We start from the raw sequence: 7875 nt of genomic DNA on the forward strand, positions 1-7875 counted from the left end.
TAACCTGCAGTCTCCAGAAAGCAGCATGAGAGTGTTGTCTTCAACATAGTTTCTGGGGAGGCGGCTCAGTTACTGAAGAGCTCTCCCCAAAAGCATGAGGACCTGGGTTCCACACCCACCTGAAACCACAGAAAACGCCAGATGTGATGGCCTGGGATGCTTGTGATCCAGGGCTGAGGAGGTGCCCAGCACCCACAGAGAGTGGCCCACAACCTTCTGGGACTCCAGTTCCTGGGGATCCAATGCCCTCTTCTGGCTTTCATGGGTCACATACACACACAAAATACACACACAGACAGACACAGACACACACATGCACTCACACCTGCACCAATACATGCATGCACCCACATGGACACACACACACACACACACACACACACACACACACACACACATTTCTAGCACAAACAGGCAGCGTTGAAAGGGGTGTCTCTGTCTGCTTTGGTTTAATTATTGTGTTAAAAGGCACCAATTACCGAAGCCTAGAAAGCCTTCCTTCTAATCTTAGTCTCTTAAAGCTGAAGTAAACAACATTTTTTTCCTACTGAAATTTTCACTCTGAATAAAAAATAAAACGAGGAGAAAAAAATCACACTGACACTCAGCCCGGCAGTTGTTTTGTTTTGACACAGAGGAACTCTGTACTATTAAACTGCTTAAAGAAGTCTGAAGATGGGAGTGGAGCTCGGCGCAGAGCCTGGCCTAGCAGGCGAGGCCCTGGTTCAGCCAATTCCCTACCCCAGCTCCCCCCCCCCCCACCGCTCCCACCCCAGCTCCCACCCCAGCTCCCACCCCGACTCCCACCCCGGCTCCCACCCCGGCTCCCACCCCGGCTCCCACCCCGGCTCCCACCCCGACTCCCACCCCGGCTCCCACCCCAGCTCCCACCCACAGCAAAGGAGAGAAAGAAGTCTACGCTGTCTGTTGGCCCAAATAAAAATTGAGTAGAGGTATTTCCTGTCTTTCTCTATAGCAAAATTCAAGTAGAAAATTGTGTTTTAAACTCTTTAAGAAGAAAGGGGACTTTCAAAAGCTCCAGGTCCTTTTTTTATTTTGACATCACTTGGATAGTTTGCATTGTAATTAATAGTTTTCATCTCAGAGGACCTTGAGATGAGTTCAAACAATTTCTTTGAAAAAGTCCAATTAACAGGTTGCTTACTGATCTTATTTTATGAAGATCTAATCCAACCCCCCAGCCCCTACCCCAAAAAAATCCCTAAGAACCTGTGGTTGTTGTGATTTCTCCTAACTACCACCTAAGTGAGGTCTCTGAGGTCTGGTTATGTGGGTAGACATAAGAGAAGGCTATGATAGAGAACTGTTGTGGGGTACATCTCCCGGAACAACCTTCAAACCAAGGACACAACCAGAAAGTCTTTGGCAAAGGCTTTTATCTGTACTTTTTGTTCCTAAGAAAAAAGACCTACTTTAGCTCCCTAGGGAAAGTGTCTGTGGTTGAAAGGATGGACTCGAAGAGTTGAGAGTGTAGCTCAGTGGGTAGGGCATTTGCCTAGCATGAGTGAGGCCCTGGGTTTGACCCCAGCCCAGGAGAAGAAAAACACACCTGGTTGTATTCAAATCGCAACTCTTTAGCTTGCTGGGAGCATCAGCGAGGGACTTAACTCTTTGCCTTTTCTTTCCTTATGAAGGGGACTGTCTTAGTGAGTGTCCCATCGCTGTGAAGAGACACCATGACCACAGCAACTCTGAGAAAGGAAAGAATTTAACTGGGGCTGGCTTACAGTTTCAGAGGTTTAGTCCATCATCATCATCATCGCAAGGAGCATGGTAGCACGTAGGTAGACATGGTATTGGAGAAGTTGAGAGTTCTACATCTGGATCCACAGGAAGCAGGAAGAGGAAAGGAATCTGGCCTTGGCTAGAGCACGTGAACCGCCAAAGCCCACCCCCAGTGCATTACTCCAGTAAGGCCACACCTCCTAATCCCTGTCAAGTAGTGCCACTCCCTAACGACCAAGCATTCAAATGTATGAGCCAATGGGGGCCACTCCTATTCAAACCACCATAGGGAGGGTTGACAGAGAGACTCCCTTCATAGCCATGTAGGGAAACATGAATGAATTCAAGCATATGTGGTGCTTCACATCATTTCTGGCATGTCTGAAGTCCTGTAGTTCCGACTCCCTTCTTAAATCTCACTCCAACCCGAGGCAGCGATGGCAATGCTCACCTGAGCTGTGCCTGGCCGAGCACCCCTGAAAACATTGAGCAGCAACGGACTTCGTATGACAGGACTGAAGAAGTTCCTCCCCAGGCACACAGCTGGACGAGGCCAGCTGCAAGTTGTAAACTTTGGAAAGCCCAGTCCATAGGCTTCCCTAGAGCCAACCACTTCCTTTTGCAAAGAGCCCGAGTGCAGCTCCATATAAGGACAGGCAGGGACATCCGGCTTTGTCAGCTGCCAGATCCCCGAAAAGACTACCCAGAATCAGTCTTACACTACTCAAAGCTAACTGTCAGTTGTGGGGATATCAGAACTTCTAAGTTATTATCCTCTAAAATATTGCAGTTTCAAAGACAAAGGGATAAAGGAAGAGGCTATGCTTTATGTTTAAAAGGGCTTTATAAGCCGGGCGGTGGTGGCGCACGCCTTTAATCCCAGCACTCGGGAGGCAGAGGCAAGCGGATCTCTGTGAGTTCGAGGCCAGCCTGGTCTCCAAAGCGAGTTCCAGGAAAGGCGCAAAGCTACACAGAGAAACCCTGTCTCGAAAAAAACCAAAAAAAAAAAAAAAAAAAAAAAAAAGGGCTTTATAATAAAATCAGGCCTACACCAGGTCTGAGGGAAGGAGACCATGTCTTTTCCTTCAGTTCTGTTCCTGCTTGGAGACTTCAACGTCCTGTGCTGGAAAAAGAGGGTATTGAACTTGGGTTGCTGTATTCTCGAAGCTCCAACAGCCTGTGGCTTTATAAAGCAATATAGATCTTGGTTGTATATGACAGGCCACAGAAAGCAATTCTAGAAACAGAAACAGGAAAGGACCTCTAAGTAAGGACATGACCAGCGTCTCAAATGACAACATGACCTCGCCATAATATGGGAAGGTTTTATGGTGGAGATGAGGGAGGGAACAGCCAGAGGCATCTGGAGGAGTTCAGAGCACAGGAAGAAACAGATTGACCACGGCCAGCAGACTGAGCACAGCCGGCAGACTGGACACAGCAATCTGTGAGAGGGGAGAATAGCAAAGGATAGAGAACAGAGACTGATAAGCTAAAAATCCCCTGGAGTGAGTAACTTCACCGATGCAATAAGTCCCAAATTAGTAAATCCAGGTTCAATCTGAGCAAAACATTCCCCCCAGTGGTCCCAGGAAAGAGGAGAAATCGAGAGAGGAAACCATGAGAGGAGGTCTATGGGCCGGACCTTAAACACCCTCCAGGGCTGGAGGCGCTGCTTGGCAGGCGTTCTTTGGGTGGGGTCTGGAGAAAGCAGCTCCAGGGAGCTGCTGCTTGGCCTGATGAGGGCAGGGTTTGGAATGCCACACCACCCACCCCAACTCACCCCCATCCCCGTACCCCCTATGCCCTCTACCCTCGCAAGCTGGAGAACCCCAACAGAGACAGCAAAGTGAGAATAGCTGAATTATAAGATGGGGAGTAGCTGGGGGAAGGAAGGGCCGGGAGACTGGTGTGGAGGCTCGGAGATGTAGAACAAGCACTTGTGAGTAGGAACTGAGGGAGTCTGGAGGCTAGCGTGGACCTTGATGTGCTGAAAAGTGCCACAGATATGTGTGAATTGTGTCCCTTTTGACGGAGATAAAGGAAATGACTCCTTTTGGCACACGGGAACTGGCTTCACAAGTTCCTGAGGGATTCTGGCTTTTATCTAGCCACCAGAGATCCTCCTGGAGCCCGGGTTGAGCTTGTTTCTGGATATTTGGACTGTCTTGTGGAGTTTGGGGAACTGGAGTTTCCTTTGGACCTGACATCCAGGAGCTCCCAGAGACTGAAGTCATTTCAGTGGAGCCTTCCATGGTTTGAAGGATCTTAAGTGATAACCCATAAAACATCTCCCCAGAAAAAGCAATATCATCTCCCCAGACCTGTCCAGTAATAGTCGTAACTCTCAGGAGGACAAAATCATGTGGATGATGATGATGATGGTGTGTGTGTATATGTGTTATACATTTGTGTGTTCACATGTGTGTGAGAAATGTGTGTGTGCATGCATGTGGGAGGGCAGAAGCCAGGAGTTGGTGCTGGTGTCTGTATCAGTCTATCTCTCTCTCATATATTGACGCACAGTTCACTTGAATCCAGAGCTTACTGATTGACTAGTCTCACTACCCAGCTTGCTCTAGGGCTCCTGTCTCTGCCTTTGGAACAAAGATTATAGGCAGGCTGCTGCATCTGCTCAAATGGACATGAACCAGCTATAAAAATTCCAGGCTCCTTAATTGCATGGCAAGCTCTTTACCCATGGAGTCATCTCTCCAGCCCTGATTTTTGAAGTATTATTATTTTTTATGCCTGCCTGATCATGCATGCTACATCTTTTCTTTCATTTCACAGGAACCTCTGGACTAACCGTTCTACTTTTACTAATGTATGTAATTCTCATTGGATAAGTATATAATTCACAGAGCAATTTTTTAAAGCATCATTTAGATACTTTTAGATCATTTAAACCTCTAAGTTTATCTGATAACATGCCATATTTAGATGTATTTGTTTGCCATATATGAGCGTATTAGATGGCTATTAAATTAAAATAAATAAGCAAAACCACAGTCTTGGCAGGCAGACTAGAACCAGAATCTGGAAGTGCTTCTCCCTGTCCCCAGATCATAGCCAGATTTTTAAAATGCAAGCATGCCTTTCACATCACTTATCCTAAGCTTGCCACCTGGTAGTTTTCTGTCAGCTTGACACAAGCTAGAGTTATCCAAGAAGAGGAAGCTCAATTGGAAAAATGCCTCCACCTGACTGGCCTGTAGGCAGGTGTATGGAGTGTTGTCTTGATGAATGATTGATGTGGGAGGGCAGGGCCACCACTGGGCAGGTGGTCCTGAGTTGTATAAGGAAACAGGTTGAGCAAGCCAGTAAGCAGCGATTCTCCATGGCCTCTACTTCAGTTCCTGCCTCTCAGTTCCTGCCTTGAGTTCCTGTCCCGAGTTCCCTCAGGGATGGACAGCAACTGTGGGCTGAGCTGGCTGGTTTCATTATAGTACTTTCAAGCACAATTTGTTCCTGTTGCTCTCTCCCTTCCATTCTTCCCCAGCCCCTTGCAACCCTCCACCTCAGCAGCATTTTCGTCTTTCATGCGACATGTCTCTATGAACCTACCCCTTTCCTCAACATTTCTTTTTTCTATTTTAGTGGTTCCCTTTCCAGTCTCATGCCATGCCCCCATACATACATACATACATACATACATACATACATACATACATACACACACACACACATACATACAATCATTAACAGGTAGGATCCATATGAGAAAAAAACATGTATTTGTCTTCCTGGACCCGGATTACTTCAGTTCATATACTATTTTCCAGATCTATCCAGTTTCCTGAGATCTTCATTTTTTTTTCATGACTGGGTATAATTCCATATGATGAATTCTTACGTACAGCACCCACCATCATGTTTATTAAAGGATATTGCCGAGTTAAAAGACCCTGGTGTGTAAATCTGCAATCCTATCCCCTTATCAGTAACCATTTAATGATTTTGTAACTCAGTTATCATCAACCAGAATGGGGACTTCAAGTAAGGAACAGAGCAGGAAGAAGTGAGTCCCGTCACTGGGTCATGCTTCCCCCTCTCACAGTTTAGCAAAGAAGTCTGGGTCATAGACAGCTATGGTTCAGTGAAGGTCTAAACTACATGCGAAGTCCATGGAGTGAGTTCAGTCAAGCTCATAACACACTAAGGGCCAGGGTCAGTGTTAGCTATAGGAAGCCATGGATTATGAAGACATCAAGGACCACGGGTTTATTTTAGCTAGCCTTAGTTGAGTGGAGATGGAAGCAGAATCCTCAGGCTCTGGGAGATGTCCAGGCAGCAATCACCATCCGAAGTGTCCTGTGAGTCGCGTTCTACCCAGACCCTTGCTCTCCCAGAAGAGCGGCTGCAATGGTGAGCTTGGCTACAGCCTCCTCTCTCAGGCAGTCTTCCACCTGCCCTGCTCCCTCTGGCTACCTCTGCCTGAAGTGCGCGGAGGAGGAGGAACACGAGGAGGCCGTCCTGAGGAGGAAGGCAGATGAGTGAGCTCCCGGGGAAAAACAGCTCCTGCCTCTGTATGTCCTTGTGAACTGGCGGCAAGCAGGTGGCTCACGTCAGCATTTGGTGGGAGCTTCATAAATGGTTCTTCATCCAGACAAAATGTATGAAGGCCCTACTGTGAACTAAATACTATACCAGCCGGCCCGGATGCTCCAGTGCGCAGACTCGGGTATGTTCCCTGCCCTCGTGCGGCCTCTCATCTAAAGAGAAAGCCAGATATGAATAACTACAAAAACAATTGCAAATAATAGCCAGGAAAAGGATGGTGTGGAGGAATATATACACCTAGGAGGGTTGATGATTCTGAGACATCCGAGGAAGCCACCTTCCTGAGAAGCGGCTTCCCACAACCGGAAGCAATTCTGTCAGCTCGAATCTTTGCAGGACGCCAGCACAATGACCTGCTCTTTCGTATCTAGCAGTGTGCCCCGTGGGCAGGGTACCAGCTCTCTACACCTTGGCGCAGATTTCACTGTTTATTAAAGTAATATTGAATGTAAGTTAGGGAACTAGCTTTCTGAAAGCTGCCACAATCTAACAGAACCCGAAGCTTAATGTATGCCTGTCGCAAGCCAAGTTCCCATTGATTCCCAAGTCATTTGTCAGGGCGTAATAGGGAATGTGAAGAGAAACAGTAATTTGACTCCTCAGAAACTGTAGAATATCCATACTTCACCATGTGGGGAGCCAAAACTCCTGCAGAAAAACCTGAGACCCAAGCTGACTCATCTATTAATTAGGGATACCCAGACAGAGTAAGATGAGCTGAGTTCCATTTGCAAACCCTCCAGTCCCTAAATTTTAAAGTTAACATTTTAGTTTGTGATCTCGAAATGAAGAATAACAAGTTCTTATATAAACTTTCCCCTTAGTTGCTTATGTAAGAAGAGAGGAAAATGTGCCAATGAGACGGTTCAGTGGGCAAGGGCGCCTGCTACCAAACCTGATGACCAGAGCATGTTCTCTCTCTCTCTCTCTCTCTCTCTCTCTCTCTCTCTCTCTCTCTCTCTCCCCTCTGCCAATCTAAGTCCAAGTCCATGAGATCCATCTAACAAAAATTAACAAGAGAATATATACTAACTTACTTAAATAAATCTTATTTGGCCCAACAGTCTTTACATAAAAATGACAACCCAAAGAATGAGTGTGTGTATGTGTGTGTGTGTGTGTGTGTGTGTGTGTGTGTGTATGCATACATGTGCTTATGTGTATGTAGGAACACAAGCTCATACGTGTGCACACAGAGACCAGAGGTCAACGGCAGGGAGACCAGAGGTCAACGGCAGGTGTCGTCCTCTGTTATACCCACCTTATCATCATCACTAATATTTATTTTGTGTATATATTGTGTACACACATGCCACTTTGCACACTTGGAGATCAGAGGGACAACCTGAGGGAGTCCATTTTCTCCTGACACCACGTGGGTCCCAGGGATCAAACTCGGGTTTTCAGGCTTGACAGAAAGCAACCTGCCTGCCAAGCCATGTCACCAGCCCTCCACCAGGTCTTCTGAGACAGCGTCTCTCACCGAGTCTGGAGCTGGTCATTTCGATTACATAACAACCTCCCCAGGATCCATTTGTCTCCACTACCCAGTGCTGGAGTCACAGA

This window comes from Peromyscus californicus, unplaced genomic scaffold (assembly GCF_007827085.1).
Source record: "Peromyscus californicus insignis strain IS unplaced genomic scaffold, ASM782708v3 Scaffold_13__1_contigs__length_99412109, whole genome shotgun sequence".
NCBI lineage: Eukaryota > Metazoa > Chordata > Mammalia > Rodentia > Cricetidae > Peromyscus > Peromyscus californicus.